Source organism: Notamacropus eugenii, chromosome 1, assembly GCF_028372415.1.
Source record: "Notamacropus eugenii isolate mMacEug1 chromosome 1, mMacEug1.pri_v2, whole genome shotgun sequence".
Taxonomy (NCBI): domain Eukaryota; kingdom Metazoa; phylum Chordata; class Mammalia; order Diprotodontia; family Macropodidae; genus Notamacropus; species Notamacropus eugenii.
This window is the reverse complement of record NC_092872.1, coordinates 736,484,234-736,500,907: the sequence shown is the minus strand read 5'-3', so window position 1 is coordinate 736,500,907 and position 16,674 is coordinate 736,484,234. Positions and strand designations below refer to the sequence as shown.

Below are 16,674 nucleotides of genomic sequence, written 5' to 3'. Positions count from 1 at the left end.
AGAAGCTATCCCAGGTGTTCTGTTAGTGACTGTTAAGGTGCATAGACAAGTCAGTTCCCTCTTGGCAAACATAGTTTGAAATTCTGACAGCTCATGGTATCAGAGACTGAGATGAGATAGCAACTGTCAGAAGCTTGGAGAACTTTATATGTAAAAAGGCAAAGTTTTCCCAAGATACGAGGAGAAGGGGGAATACAGATGTTTCTCCAGGAGGAAATTCTTGGAAACCAGGAAAAAGAAGAGAAGACTATCTCCAGACATTTGCGCTTGTCTTCCATTTATAGCCCAGTGATCTCTGTGGTCTCTGGAACCTTGCCCATGTCTTTGTCCAGAAAAATAGCTGGAGATTGAGCCAAGGGATTCCCCCATGTCTCACTGTCTGTGGTCTGCCAAATGCCAGCCACAGTCAGGGAAGTAAAGAAAACCACTTATCTGGGGATTTCTGAAGGAGATTCAGGCCACAGGTTGGGAATTAGTGTGAAATCAGGACTCCAAAGAAGGAGGAACAAGTCATCTAGGTAAAGAGAGGAGAAATTTTAAAATTGTCAAGGAGCAAATTAATTTTCTCCCAACTCTTCAGACTTTTAAGACATAGTAATGGCAATCAAATTAAGATCTTTTTGCTGTTTTTGTTTATACCAAGAAATATAATGCCTCTGAATAATGTGATTAAGGAGGATTTTTCCCACCCATTGATGGGCCTGTCCATTGTGGGCAACTTGATTAGGGGAGTTGTTTTGTAGGAGGGTCCCAAGTATATTTTGGTTTTTTCTATTGAGGCACTGGGACAGAGGGTTATGCCCTCTGGCTCTAAAAAGTGTATAAATACTCTGAGGGTAAGGTTTTACTTTGAAGCTTAGTTTTTGTAAGAAGGTTTGAGTGCCAGAGAAGGACTTACTGAATGATGTATGTACTTGGGTAAAGGAGTGATACATGTGGTTGATTAAAGTGATTGTTAATCCCTTGAAAGTTGCTTTTCTTTTATGATTACAGATCTAAGAACCTGTGATAGCAAGTTCCCTGTGTATGTTGGGGTGCTTACTGTTACAGACATGTAGGTCTCAAATAAGTACTTGTCACACTCAATCACTCCCCCATCTAATCCATTGCTAAATCTTCTATTTCTTCCTTCAGAACATCTTTTGTATAGAGCCCCTTTACTCCACTTAAAGCTGTCAACCTAATCACTTCACTCTTGGAGCATTATCATAACCTTCTTTTTAGTTGCCTTGCCTCTAGTGTCTTCTCACACCAATCCATCCCCTACTCAGCTGCCAAAATGAATTTTCTAAAGTGCAGGTCTGACCAATACACACATATGTACATATATTTATGTACATATATGTATATGTACATATATACACACATGCACCTATGTACATATACATACCTACACATATATCATATATACATACATATATATCCATACCCACTTACATATGTATATTCCCTCTAACTACCCTAATACTGATAAAGGTCTCATGAGTTACAAATAACTTCTTTCCATGGAGGAATGTAAACAGTTCAACTTTAATGAGTTCCTTAAGGCTTCTCTTTCCTGTTTACATTTTCATGTCCCTCTTGTTTCTTGTATTTGAAAGTCAAATTTTCTATTCAATTCTGTTCTTTTCAACAAGAATGCTTGGAAGTCCTCTATTTCTCTGAAATTCCGTTTCCCCCCCTGGAGTATTATACTCAGTTTTGCTGGGTAGGTGATTCTTGGTTTTAATCCTATCTCCTTTGACCTCTGGAATATCATATTTGAAGTCCATTGATCACTTAGTGTAGAAGCTGCTAAATCCTGTGTTATCCTGATTGAATTTCCACAATACTTGAATTGTTTCTTTCTGGCTGCTTGTAATATTTTCTCCTTGACCTGTGAACTCTGGAACCTGGCTACAACATTCCTAGGAATTTTCCTTTCAGGATCTCTTTCAGGAGGTGAACAGAGAATTCTTTCCATTTCTTTGCTACCCTCTGGTTCTAGAATATCAGGGCAATTTTCCTTGATAATTTCTTGGAAGATGATGTCTAGGCTCTTTTGTTGATCATGGTTTTCAGGTAGACTAATAATTTTTAAGTTATCTGTCTTGGATCTATTTTCCAGGTCAGTTGTTTTTCTGATGAGGTATTTCACAGTCTTCTATTTTTTCATTCTTTTGATTTTGTTTTGTAATTTCTTGGTTTCTCATAAAGTCATTAACTTTCATTTGCTCCATTCTAATTTTAAAGAACAATTTTCTTCAGTGAGCTTTTGAACCTCCTCTTCCATTTGGCTTGTTCTCCTTTTTATAGCATTTGTCTACTCATTGGCTTTTTAGACCCCTTTTGCCATTTGGGTTAGTCTATTTTTAAAGGTGTTATTTTCTTGAGCATTTTGGGGTCTCCTTTAGCAAGCTTTGACTCACTTATGATTTTCTTGCATCTCTCTCATTTCTCTTCACAATTTTTCCTCCACCTCTCTTACTTGATTTTCAAAATCCTTTTCAAACTCTTCCATTGCCTGAGACCACTGGGTATTTTTTTGGAGGTTTTGTATGTACAGGCCTTGCCTTTGATGTCTTCCTCTGATGGTATGCTTTATTCTTCTTCATCTGAAAGGGTGGAAGAAAATACCTGCTCACCAAGAAAGTAAACTTCTATAGTCTTATTTTCCCTTTTGGGGGCATTTTCCCAGCCAATCACTTGACATTTGAGTCCTTTGTCAAGTGGAGGGTATAGTCTAGGGACCTGTAATTTCTCAGTTCCTCCAAAGTGGCACAGTACTCTGGTCTGTGAGCAACCACAAGCACTCTTTTATGCCCAAGATATGTGAGTAAGCTTCCCTCTCCATTGTAACCACCAGCTGTACCACACCAGTACTCCTCCTCACCTAGGACTGCTACTCAGGACTGAGACCAATATTGGCTGCTACATTCTCCCAGGGTTTTTAGGTAAAGGGCCTCAAAAGTGGATGCTACTGCTGTAGTGGCTGCTGCTGCCCTGGGGACAAAGGAAAAAGTAAAAGAACATCTATGTCCTAAAATATTTATAGTAGCTCTCTTTGTGGTGTCAAAAATCAGAAATAGAGGGATACCTGTCAGTTGTGGAATGGTTAAACAAGCCGTGTTGTATGACAGTGATGTAGCACTACTGTGCTGTAAGAATTGATGAGCTGGTTTATTTTAGAAAAAACATGGAAAAACTTCCATGAAATAATGAAGAGTGAAAAGAGAAGAACCCAGAGAGCGTTGTACATAGTAAAAAAATATTTAAAGAAGAGTTAGGAACAGCTAAGTTATTATGAATATTGTAAATAATCAAATCACCTCAAAAAACTTATGAAGGAAAATGCTATCTGCCTCCACAGAAAGAACTGAGGAATATAAATATATCTAGAATGGTTTTACATGTGTACACAATGTGCAAATATATCTGCATATATACACATATGTTACATACATACGTATATGTATATACAAAACTTATCGGTGTCAAATCATGGCATTCTCTAGTGCGGGGTGGTGAAAGAAGGAGGGAGATAGTTTGGGACTTAAAATGCAACAAAACTACTAATTTAATTTAAAAAGAAATACCTGAATGTTGGGAAAATTAAATGATGCCAATGTCCCAACAGAGAAGGACCTACTCTTGACTAGGTGAAAGGCCTTTCCCATGCAATGTAGATTTCGCAACAATGCACTGAAAACTAGACCAACCTTTGAATTTCTATATCACAAAGTGTTACATAAATTTTTAAAAAATGATGAAGCTCATTTAATTACAGTGGTACAAAATATTTTGTGCTATTAATATGAAAGTTTAAGATATCTATTTTTTCCTCTTTGAATTTTCATGATTATTTTAATAATTATTATAATGATTATCCATAGTAACTATGGCTATTTCCCACCCAGCCTGATGTCTTTGTTTTTCTTGACCCTATTAAAGGGAACATGCTCTGGCTATTTCTTAAGTAGGCCTATTCAATGAATGAGTGCTGCTTCACCCTAAGTGAATACCTGCAAAGACCTTGGCTTAAAGGGACCAAGGTCTCACAGTGCAACCTGGGCCATCTCCAGTCATCTTGACACATATAAACTCACTGGATTCAGATGGCTCTGGAGGAGAAGTGAGGCTGGTGACCTGCATAGCCTTCCTTCACTCCAAACATGGTCAAGTACAAGTCATGTCATCATATTACTGTGAGATAAGTGCTATTTTTATCCCCTTTTTCAGATGAGCAAACTGAAGCTTTGAGAAATTGATTTGTCCAGGTTGTCATTGAGGAGTTTTTTGACCAGGTATGGTTTAGACAACATAGTCTCTGTTTCTCTCTGTGACCCTGAGATTCTGGCCTTCTCTTCTCAAAACATTTTCCTACAACCAGTTATTGAGGTTGCTATAATAGCCCTATCTCTTGTGTCCTTGTGAGATCCACATCCAATACCTTTCTGTCACCTCTCTCTCATTGCATCCTTACCTGAATTCCTCTTTATCCATGCTATGAAGGACCCAGGATGGCTTATAGCAGTAGGATGCCAACCAATACAATGCCCAGTGCCATGGCCCAATATTACTTCCTTGTGGGCTTTTCCTGGACTATAGGGAGGAAGAGTAGAGTGTGACATATTTAATGAAGAAGGGGGAAGGGCATGGAACTACACTCTGCGACCTGGTCTCCTGGGGATGTGATGAGAGTGCCTGAATGAAGCACTAACCTGGATACATAGTAGGAGTCTCCAGCTCAATGTGTTTCACCATGTAGGTATAACCCATCCCTGACTCTTCTGGTGGCAGTTTTAAGGTAACTTGGAGATAGAAGGTGTTATCCATATTAGGCAGGATACCAGTGGAAGTCTCCTTTCCCCATACACCTAACTTCCCCTTCTTCTCCCAACTCAGTAGGATGGACTGAGGATAGAAGCCTGTGGCTGTGCAGGAGAGAATGATGTTGCCTTCTGGGTTGACATGGTGAGAGAAGGTCACGTTAGGGGGCACTGGGAGCAGAGATCAAGAAAGAAAGCCTCATGTCACTATCTCAGTGAATGTTAAATGCTTCCCTTGTCTCTACTTTCATTGATGTTCTCCTTCTCCTTAATGAAGCATCCCCTATCCTTTTGAATCCAACAGACCAGGTCATTGAGAGAAGCACGATACCTTATACCTCTTTGTATCTTCTTGCATACCTTGAATGTGCTACATAAACACTGGTTACACAGGCAACATCTGCTGGTCTTCTTCAACAGAATCTTTCTAAACAATATTCAAACAGTGTGGTCTGCAATGATCAGAACAGAATAAGAACAGAATCTTTTTCAACAAGTTAATTTTTGTATGATCATGATTTCATCAGTGGGGGTCTTTCTATTGATGAAAATTGCAGACCACCTATGTTTACGAGGATAGCCTGCATGTGTTTCTCTCATTGCCTTCCCCAAACCAACAAAATAAAAATTATACACTACCTGATAACCAAATTCCTTGTCATGATATTCTAAATTTGGCTAGATTTCTTGCTAGACAGCATCATTCTTGGGGCCGTACATAAATATTTTCAAGCTTGGAAGGATGCAGCAGAATATTATTCAGCTGTCATAGTGTTTGAGTTCATGCCTTGATGAGGCAGGAAGGAAGAGTTTAACTTAAGCAAAAGAAATGAAGTAAGATACAAGGAAAGAGAAAAAAGAAGGAAGGAAAGAGAAAACAGAAAGGAGGAGGGGGTGATGGGGAAACAAAAAGGACAGAGAGAAGGGAAGGAAAAGTAGAAAGACAGAAGACAGAAGGAAAAGACAAAAAGCAAAAGAAGGAAAGGAAGACAAGTAGGAAAGAAGAATGGCAAGTGAAAAAAGAAAAAAGAAATGACAAAAGAAAGGAAGGAGAAGTACAAAACAGAAAGAACCTCAACTTTTTCACATTCTCTGATTTCCCCATTGTAAGCTGGACCTATGGTCAGAAGTTATGGAACTTACATGTCTCTCTGGCCTCCTGTTAACATACAGAAGGATGGGGGTGTCCTGGACCTCCTGGGAGGAGGTGGAAAGAAGCAAACACTCACCATTATCCCTTAAGCTTGAATGCCCAACCATTTTCCTCATTCATGTAGTGTTTCCTCCGATCAGTCCAGAAGGGACTCTCCAGAACATCTTGGAATTTCATGACTTCAGGCTTAAAGCGCTCCCATTTCCCAACTTCTTCATCTATCCTGTAATATTCCTCTCCATTCCAAATTAAGTGGATATAACTCTGTAGTTTGATATCATTGTCTATTTCACAGTATGCAAGGAGCTGCCCTGTATAGTTTCCTGTGGAGGGACATTAAGGTGGGCTCTTCTGGGATGATGAAGAAAGGGAGATCAGTAACCAGGATCAACTTCAGCCCATCCTTAAACTTAGGAGCTAAACAAGGGCATAAAGCTGCCAGCCTCTGAATTCAGTTTTAATGATTAAGAAAGTTTGGAGTATAGTGAAAGTTCTAGGGATGGAGGCAGAGGTGTCTTAGAAGGATTATAGAAAGAGACGGTGACCCAGAATGTTAAACCAACTGGATGAAGCCTAAGGCTCAAGAAGGGATTCTTTAATGCTCTTTTTCCAGGTAAATAAATAACAATGGGCTGGGACAAGGGCATCCATTTCATTGGATGATCTACTGGGGATGGATCTATTGCACTTGGAAGAGAAAGAGACAAGGTGTGACCAAAAGAGGGAAAGGGGAGATAAATGAGTCTGATTTACTGTTAGGGTTAGTGTCATTCTTTGCTAAGTAGTGCAACATCCTGCTGACATGTCGCTCATGGTACATCAATAAGTTACGAATGTGGGTGATGTAATCGACTCCCACTACTTTGGAGACCCAGGGTATTTTGAAAATAATTTGCTTCTGTATATTGTTATAGGATGCCAGTTCAATATCATCAATGAAGCTAGTTAGAGTTAGTTCCAAGAGAGAGTGGGTTGTGCCCACTGCAATGAACTGACCCACGTGCTTGTAGTGAACTGAATTATTTAAAAAAAAAAAAAAAAGGAAAGAAGAGAACATGGTGTTTCAGGTTACCAGAGGACCAGTGCTTCCTCCAGTTCATTCCTTTGCCCTTCCTATTCCCTCCCCCACCATCAGTAAGGGTAACTATATAAATAACCCCCAAATCTAAATATCCAATTCACTGTCTCTCTCTCTCCTTTCCTCTCTCTCTCTCTCTCTCTCTCTCTCTCTCTCTCTCTCTCTCTCTCTCTCTCTCTCTCTCTCTCTCTTTCTCCCTTGTCCTCTCTCTTAGAGTAGGGACTTAACAAATGTTTTTTGAAAAAAAACACCTTTTCTTTTGGACATCTCCAATTAGTTTGCCTAAACGGAGTTGAAACACAACATGTCAAAAACAGAAGTCATTATCTTTCTCCCAAACTTATTTGTCTTCCTAACTTTTATTTTCTGTCAAGAACACCACTAATATTCCAATGATTCAGGTTTGTAATCTCAGATTCATCCTCCAATTTTCTCTCCCTCCCTCTTCCCCCAATATCTGACCAGTGGCCAAGTGCTACTGATTCCAACCCCACAACTTCTCTCAAATTCAATTCTTTCTCTCCATTTACTCAACCCCCACCCTAGTCCTAACTTTATCCCCTCTCACCTGAACTTTTGCAGTTTCCTTCTAATTGTCTTCCCTTCTTTGGATCATTCCCCTCTCCAATTAGTCCTCCCCAATTTTCCCACAGCTTTTCTCTCCAAAGTTACCTTTCATCTACTCTAGGTATCTACTTTCATCTGGGTATCTTTTAATTTGCTTGCTTTCTCCCCCATTAGACGGTGAGCTGCTTGGAGGCAGGAACCAGGTTTTATTTTATTTATTTTTTGGTAGTCTAGCACTTAGAACATTAGCCAGAGTATGCAAATTGTTCAGTACATGTTTGTTGACTGACTGCCTGGCTTTCCTGAGCCCCTTGAATACAGTGACTGAGTTTCCCCATCAGACCCAAGTCTCCATGGTCTCTCCCCTCTCTACCTAGTCTGTTTCCCCCTAGACTTACCTGCCTGGGTTTCCCTCAGAGCAAATACCCCCAGAATGAGAAGCCATGCTGGAGAAAACCGTCTCCACCTCCTCTGACACTCCATGATCTTCAGAAGCTGGCTACCCAACCACCTTGTCAACCACACTCCAGTTGGAGGTTTTAGACCCCACATCCTGTGTCCCAGGCACTGGCTAAAAAGGAACTGAGGTTTCCTATTATAAACCATGGCTTCCTCCCTCCATCCGCACTCAGGCTGGGGCTGGTTCTGCTGAGGCACTACCCTCCTCTCCTTGTCACCAATTGGGTGTGTTATGAGGTGAGAACTTTCCTTGCCTAGCAGGTATGAAAGAGAAAGTGAAACAGAGTCTGTGAGGAGAGCAGGGCCCCTCAGAGCACTGTCATCCCCAAGTGTTGTCTCAGAGGTCTTGTCATGGTTGTCCTTCGTTGCCAAAGAAGACCATGCCATCAGTGAAATGATGACATGCCATCAGAGAAATGAGGACATGACATGCATTTGATTTTGTTTTTGAGCGAAGGAGGGCTGTGCAGGTCACCACTCTCACTTCTCCTCCAGAGCCCTGCGTCCAGTGATCTGATATTCCTCAGGATGACTGGAGATGGCCGAGGATGCACTAGGAGACTTTGGGCCCTTTAGGCCAAGGTCCTTGCAGGTACTCACTTAGGGTGAGGCAACGCCCATTCATTGAATCGGCCTATTAAAGGAGTAGCCAGGGCATGGCCCCTTTAATGAGATCAAGGAAAGCAAAGACATCAGGAGGGGTGGGAAACAGCAACAGTTACTATTGATAATCACTATAAAACTAGGTGGGTCCAGGAGCCCTTGGCAAGGGCCCCTCTGAGTCCCAGTGTCAGAGTGTAGTAGGTTGATGGCTTTGGCAGAGGACAGGGGACAGGACAGGAGACAGGGTAGGAAAGGGAAGGGGAGGGGAGGGGAGGGGAAGGAAAGGGAAAGGAGGGGAAAGAGGCAGTAACACCCAGGTCAAGTGGGTAAATTTTGGCCATCCAAATTAACCTTTCTTTGGAGAGAAGAAGGCAGGGAATGGAGAGGTAGACAAGAGAGGAGATGGTGACGTACCCAGCTAGCATTCAGCCAGCTGCCTCTGCTCACAGGATCGTGTTCCTCCTTCTTTATACCAAAGAAGACCATGCATCAGAGAAAGGATAACATGACTTGCACTGGCCATTGTTTTGAGTGAAGGAGGGTTGTGCAGGTCAACAGCCTCACTTCTCCTCCAGAGCCATCTGAATGCTGTGACCTGATATTCCTCAGAATGACTGGAGATGGCCCAGGATGCACTGGGAGACCTTGTCCCCTTCAGGATAAGGTCTTTGCAGGTACTCACTTAGGGTGAAGCAATGCCCATTCATTGAATGGGCCTGTTTAAGAAGAAGCCAGGGCATGGCCCCTTTCATGAGGTCAAGGAAAGCAAAGATATCAGTCTGGGTGGGAAACAGCAACAGTTGCTATTGATAATCACTGTAAAGCTAGGGGGGTCTAGTAGCTCTTGGCAGGGGCCCCTTGGTCTCCCAGTTTCAGAATATAGTTATGGTTAATGTCATTCTTTGCTAAGTGGTGCATCATCCAGGGGACATGCTGCTCATGGTACACCAATAGATTACTCATCTGGGTGATGTAATCAACTCCCACCAATTTCGGGACCCAGGGTATCTTGACTAGAACTTGCTGGTGTGTATTGTTATAGGATGCCAGTTCAGTATCATCAATGAAGTTAATTCCATTTAGTTCCACGAGAGAGTTGCTTGTACCCACATACTTGTGGTGAGCTGAATTATTGGAATAAAAGAGAAGAAGAGAACATGGAGTTTCAGATTACCAGAGGAACAGTGTTTCCTCCAATTTATTTCTTTTCCCTTCCTCTCCCCCCGCATCAGTAAGGGTAACTCTACAAATAACCCCAAAATCTAAATATGCAACTCTCTCTCTCCCTCTCTCTCTCTCCTTCCCTTCTTCTTCTTCTTCTTCTTCTTCTTCTTCTTCTTTTCTCTCTCTCTCTCTCTCTGTATAACCTTGAGCAAGTTGCTTAAACTCTTCAGCTTATCCATTAAATTGGCAAAATTTTGACACCTGCCTCTCGGGGTTCTTGTGACGATTCAAATGAAACATCTGTAAAGCACTTACCACAATGCCTGGCACAGAGTAGGAGCTTAATAAATGCTTATTTGAAAAAAAAAGATGCTTTCTTTTGGACATCTCCAATTAGATTGTCTATTGGTAGCTGAAACACAAAATATCAAAGATGGAACTTAATATCTTTACTAATAAACCGACTTGTCTTCCTAACTTTCTATTCTATCGAGAACACTATTAATATTCTAATGACTCAGGTTTGTAATCTAAGATTCATCCTTCAATATCTGACCAGTGTCCAAGTCTTACTGATTCTACTTCCACAACTTCTCTCACATTCAATTCTTTCTCTGCATTTACTCATTCCCCACCCTCATCCTAACTCTTGTCCCTCTCTCCTGCACTTTTGCAGTTTCCTCCTAGTTGGTTTCCCTTTCTCTGATCTCTCCTCTCTCCAACCAGTCTTCCCAATCTTCCCATTTTCTATTCCTAAAGCTCATCACTCCCTTTTTCTAAATAACTCTAGTGGCCCCCTAAGGACTCTAGGATAAAATACAAACCTTTCCAACTAATTGCGTTTAACACCACTCGTTGCCTGGGTCTAGTTTGCCTTGGGAGATTTATCTTATGGAGTCCTCCCCTTAATGTATTCGTCATTTTGGCCAAAGTGGCCCACTTATCCAAAATTCCATTCTGTAGGTCTTTGCTGAGATTGTTTACCCAACCTAGAATGTGAACTCCCATCTCTTCCAGCCTCGAGAATGCCCAGCTTTCTCTAAACTACAGCTCCAGGTCCGCCTCCTACAAGATTTCCCCTAATTTCTGCAGCTGCTAGTGCCCTGCCCTAATCAGAAATTAATTTGCATTGATTTATGCACGTAATGATTATTTATTTTCAATCACACAAGTTCCATTCACACAGTGGGGAATTTATGTGAAATAGCACGAAGAGCATTGACTCTGGAATCAGAAGAACTAGATTTGAATCCCATTTCTAGTACTAAATGTGTGACTTTGGGAAAGTCACATAACTTCTCTGGGCCTCAGTTTCCAAATTTGTAAAATGACAAGTTTGGACTCTCTCACTTTTTGGGTCCCTTCTTGTTCTATGCATCCTTCACTACACATTTTTCACTCACATCGTGCTGACGCTAGTTTGAACCCTCTTATCTCTCACCTACAATGGCCTCCTCACTTATCTCTCCATCTCAAGCCTTTTCTCTCTTCCATCCACCTTCCCCTCAGCTGCTAACATGATTTTTCTAAAGTGTTACCCTATCTCACTGTCCTAGTATTATTATCTTTCTTTTTCAGAGGAGGAAACTGATGCTAAGAAAGATTAAATACCTTTCCCAAGGCAACACCACTGGTGAAAGTCTAAGGAAGAATTGACAGAGAGGTCACCTTGCCTTTGCTGACATTCTTGACAGCACTTCACACTGCCTTTCAAGGCTGATTAGTTGTGTTTCCTCTCCATGTGGCCTGCAGACCACTGGGTTCTATTCCAGGATTAGGGCACTGAATCTTAGCTGGAGCCTCCCACTTTTGTAGACTCACCGTATAGGTGTCAAGCTTCCTCCATGGTGTCTGTGGGGTGTGCCAGCCTGGCTCATCCCAACTCCAAGTCTTCACATCATCAGCATAGAGCATATCACTTATGACATAGTATGTGCTTATCACATACTTTTTGACTGAGGAAACATATATAGTTTAAAATCTCTGGAGTCATTGCTGATGCCTTATGGGCATTCAATGAAAAAGCCCATTACTGATGAGTGGAATAGGTTTAGTGAAGACTTCTCAGATTGTAATTCTTCTCCCGGGGGTGAGGTAAGACCAAGAGGCTCAAAGTTACAATATTTTTAGAGTGAAATAACTCCATATAAGGATATAAAACTGTGTGGTACATTAGGGTCTCAAGGATTGGATGAAACTTACATAATTCTTCGATGTCTTCATTTCAAAAGGGATTGGCTAGATTTCGTGTCTAGAATGGAAGATCATATTCTCAGCTAATGAGGATAATGGTCAGTGGGGAGGGAGAGACTTGCATTAGAGTCTATGTATATCATTGCTTCTCCTTTGTCTTCGGCTTTTCCTGCTCCAGGTGAACTGGTACAGGAACTGCTCCGCTTCTCAAGAATTGAATAAATAAATTTTCTGTCATCACTTTGAGAGGCCTCTGAGTAATTAATTAAGTAGGGATCCGAGCCATCCCACACACTGACTTTCCAAAGTCCCAGGCAAAACTAATTATTTTTCTCCCCAAACCCTCCCCTGTATTCACTCTCATTATTACTGCTGAAGGGACTTCCATTCTCCAAGGCCTCCAAGCTAGCAGCCTCCTCCCTGGCATTCACCACACATCTCCAATATGTTGTTAATACTGACCATTTCTACCTTCTCTATATTTCACATGAATCCTCTTCTCCCTTGTGTACACCCACAACTGTTAAGCTGTCCCTTATCACCTCTCACCAAGATCACTGCAATAGTCTTCTCATTGATCTTTCTGCCTTAAGTCTCACTGCACTGCATTCCATCCTTCACACAAGTTCTACTCACCCAATTCTGAGTAACTAGGAGTGAGGGGTAATGATCCCTTGTCCATGTGTCAATTTTGGGATTCTTCAAGTTTGTCTTTGTATAGGTGGTAATCGAGGCCCTGTACTGAGTCTGGGCAGTCCTATTTACAGCAGAGTAGTGCACTTGTGGAGGGCCTGGTATCTCTGGATATTCCTGGATGATTTCACCTATGAGTCTATATTGTGATCTTTTATTTTTTTAAGTCTCTAGGAAAGCCTTCTGAGCTAGTGCATACTCCATATTACCCGAGTTCTTCATCAGAGGATACCAATTGATCTAGAAGAGAGAGAATAAATGGCCAGGCTAGAGTGAGGGTTTTAACAGAGCCTTTGGAGCTCTTCCCTATATATTATCTGGGGCATGGCTTTGTCAGACAGAGGTCACAGGACCTTTCCATTATGAGATTGGAGTAGACTTTGTGTGCTGAAGTTGCTCTGGGTTAATTCTTTGAACTTTATAGGTAGCATCACAGTTTACCACGTAGTTATTTTAATCTTTTAAAAATTGTAAGTCATTTCTTTCCTTGCAGCTTCTCAAAGACAAAGGCTGAGCAGGTCTTGTCCTCTTGTATCCCTCACAGCAGCTAGCTTGGACCTGGGTGCACAATAAGTGCTCAAGAAATATTGGATTAATGTATGGTCACAACCCTCCTGTGTTGGGGGTGTAAGCTCAGTTCCATGTGGACAGTCTCGGGCGGGTAAAGGTGAGAACTTCTAAACCTTAGAGTTTCTCATGAGGCCCCCCAGGGAACAGCAGGGAATTGAGGTGTGAGACCGAGCTATCTCGTGCATTTCCGCCTCTTCCCGTGAGAAACGTGATGGGAGAGAGCATCCCTGCCCTCGAGATTGGCCCAGATCTGGGCACACCTATTGTTATCTAACAGGCATGGTATTGAGGTGCAAGCAATGCGGCAGGAGAGCTTAAGTAGGGTCAGGAAAGCCCAAAGGCACTCTTAGTGCTGAGGGGCCCTTACAGGACAGAAGGCCCCTCTTCCTTCTCTCCTCTCTTCGCTCTTCCCTCTCCCCTCTCTCCCCACTTCCACTTCTGCTTTCATTCTCTTACTGTAAGATCTTTGCCTCCTTGGGAGATTTCTCTCTCTCCTAAGGAAGAGTTCCCCCTGCACATGTAACCAAGACCCTGAATAAAGCCTAATCCTTGTTCGACTCCGGAAAGTCTTCTCTCATACGTTTATCCGGTTTGGCCAGCCGAAGACCTACGATAGGTAAGGTAAGACTCGGGTAGCCCTCAGGCCTCTAGGCCTGGCACTCCTGGAGAATCAGTGACATACTCCAAGAGTTAGATGCCATGCAGTTGGTTTCTATACTTCCCTAGAGGGAAATTTTCTCACCTCAAGTCACAAGCCCAGTATGACTTTGGGAAGAGTGGTGAATGCTTTATGCAAAGTGGGGGAAGAAAGAGAGATGGTTGGTGAGAGGGTGAGGAAGTACATCAGACCAAGGTTTCCTTCTATTACTATGCCTCTCCTCCCCCCACCCCCACCCCAGAACACATAGAAAAGTCCCTATGATCGCTGAAGAAAAGACTGTTCCTTCAATTTTTTTGTCAAGGGTCTCAATCTCAGAATCCATTCTCTGGACATTTGAGGTCATTTCTATTTCTAACTTCTTGGCCTTTGTATTCCCTGGAAGCCTGGTCACCTTCCCCCAGTGACGAAGTGGCCCCAGAGCTGGCCACAATATTTGAGACTCAACCAGTCCCCACTGTCATCATTGTTGGTGAACAAAGTCTTACATCAAGGAGGTGTCTGGGAGAGAATCTGTCCACAGAGTAAGGCTCAGTATGGGATTAAGGAACTTCAAGGAGGAAGAAGAGTTAGTTCATAAAATCCATGGAACAAACTTACCAGTTCCCCTACCTTCCTCCCACTTAGTTAAATGATATAGAATCTCTGTACAGCTGTGTTTCCAGTACCCAGTGCATGATATGTTGACCCAGCTCTAGAGCTGCACTTTCCTATCACTCATTTAGGTTGTCAGATGAAAAGAGCACCTGCTTTGGCATCAGAGGGCCTAGGTTCAAATTCCACTTCTTGTACTTACTGCCTGAGTAGACTTAGGGAAGTCATTTCAATTTTATGTGTCTCATTTTCCTTATTTGTAAAACCAGGGGGTTCACTTCAATTCAGTTAGCATTTATTAATTGTACTATGTGTCAGGCACTGTGTTAAGAGTTGGGGATACACAGAGAGGTAAAAGACAGTTCTTACCCTCAAAGAACTTAAAATCAAATGGGGAGACAACATGCAAACAAGTATATGCAAACCAGCTTTATATAGGATAAAAAGGAAACAAAAACACTGGAATTAGGAGGGCTTGCAAAAGGCTTTCCATAGAAGGTGGAATTTTAGTTGAGACTTAAAGGAAGGCAAGGAGGTCAGTAGAGTGGAAGAAAGAGTGCGTTTCAGAGTCAAAATGACCTCAAGAACCCCTTTAAGCTCTAGATCTTGAGTCCTCAGATCCATTCCTTAGTGAGCAGCTAAAACAAAGAATAAGAATAGCTTGATTAGCCACCTGGGCATCAGGACCCAGGATCCCAAGCAGGGGTGTGTTAGCTAATGTTTAACAATTGGCTCTCAAAAATTAAACACAAAATGTGAGCAGGACACACTTCTAAGTTTAATCTGAATTATTATAATTTTCTTCTTCGCTATAATGAGTCTAGGCAATCAACAAAGAATAAATCAAGCCCTGACTTCTAGTAATCTTTGAGGCGTAAATGTCACACTGAAAATTTAACAGTCAGCTGGTTTAAGCTGGTCCTTGGGAGGTGAAGGAGAGGACTATGGGGGTCACTAGTTTTCCAAAGGCTTTTTGAGTGTTCATAGTATGTTATAGGTCACAATCTATAGTCTCACCTTAACACTTCCTCTTGTAGAAAAGAAATTGTCAGCCAGATATTTTCAAGCAGCTATTTGGTTTGCATGAGCAGAAACAGAGACTCTTTCATCTCACAGGATGTTTGCTTCTCTCAGTGATATGAAAAGGCCATGCCACATTCTTACTCACTTGGGTAAGCAACAAAAAAATGAAGCACCTCAGGTTCCAACCCCACTCCTCCCAACCCCAGTGCCCTAGCTCTCTGCTTCTACAGCAGCAAAGCACAGGGAAGCTATTCACTTCAGGACAGAGAAAACTGGAATCCCATGTCCAGTGCTGCTGGCATTCCAGCCTCTGTCCAATTCACAATCACTCTGGCTTCTTCAAAAAGAGAAATGGGCCATGCCATGTTTACAAACACCAGGCCTGTTTTGGAAGATGCCTCAAGGAACCTTCTTCCTAATGATTGGCTATAGGGACAGAAGGGGAAGAAAAACAAGAACCTTGGAGGAGGCTTATATTATCTTGCTGAGGGCAGTGACGAGGATTTAGTCCCTTTCCACCATCTAGGCTGAAGTCTCTCTTCATCAGAGGCAGCCTCTCCCCTGAAAAATGTATCCTCCAACTCAATTCCCTCTTCCTGTCATTTGACCTAGCTCCTTCTTATATGTCCTATTCCCTACTGCTGATTATCTAGGTTCAACTGAAAAAACAATGTCTTTGGGGCCTGATTCTTTGCATTTCCTATGCTTCTGACCTCCTTTTACCAGACACCAGCTAATTTCCCTATGGGCAGCAATAGGATAGATCTTTCTAGGACTTCAACTATCAGCACAATTCTACTGAACACTACAAAGGCATAGAGTTCCTCCCTGTCTTCCCCCCTTTTTGGTCTACACTCGTGCTGTCCAGGGCATTGGAAAATCTCAGTGAGGAACTCCCTCTGCTAGTAAAGATTTGAACCCTTTGCAATTTAGTCTTAGAGAGTTGCCCGGGGCTCTGAGAATGACTTCTTCAGGGTCAGACAATCAATATATGTCATAGATGAGACTTGAATTCAGGTCTTCCTAACTTCAAGACAGGGTCTCTATTCACTGTAACATGCTACCTCTTACTTTGACCATAACAATTACCCAATAAACATTTGTTGTAGCA

The 16,674-nt window shown here is 42.1% G+C and overlaps 1 pseudogene; it reads right to left on the bottom strand.

The window, feature by feature from the left end:
- Nucleotides 1-4,436: 4,436 nt before the first annotated feature.
- Nucleotides 4,437-8,089, bottom strand: LOC140528709 (H-2 class I histocompatibility antigen, alpha chain-like; annotated as a pseudogene).
- Between the last annotated feature and the right edge of the window lie 8,585 nt (nt 8,090-16,674).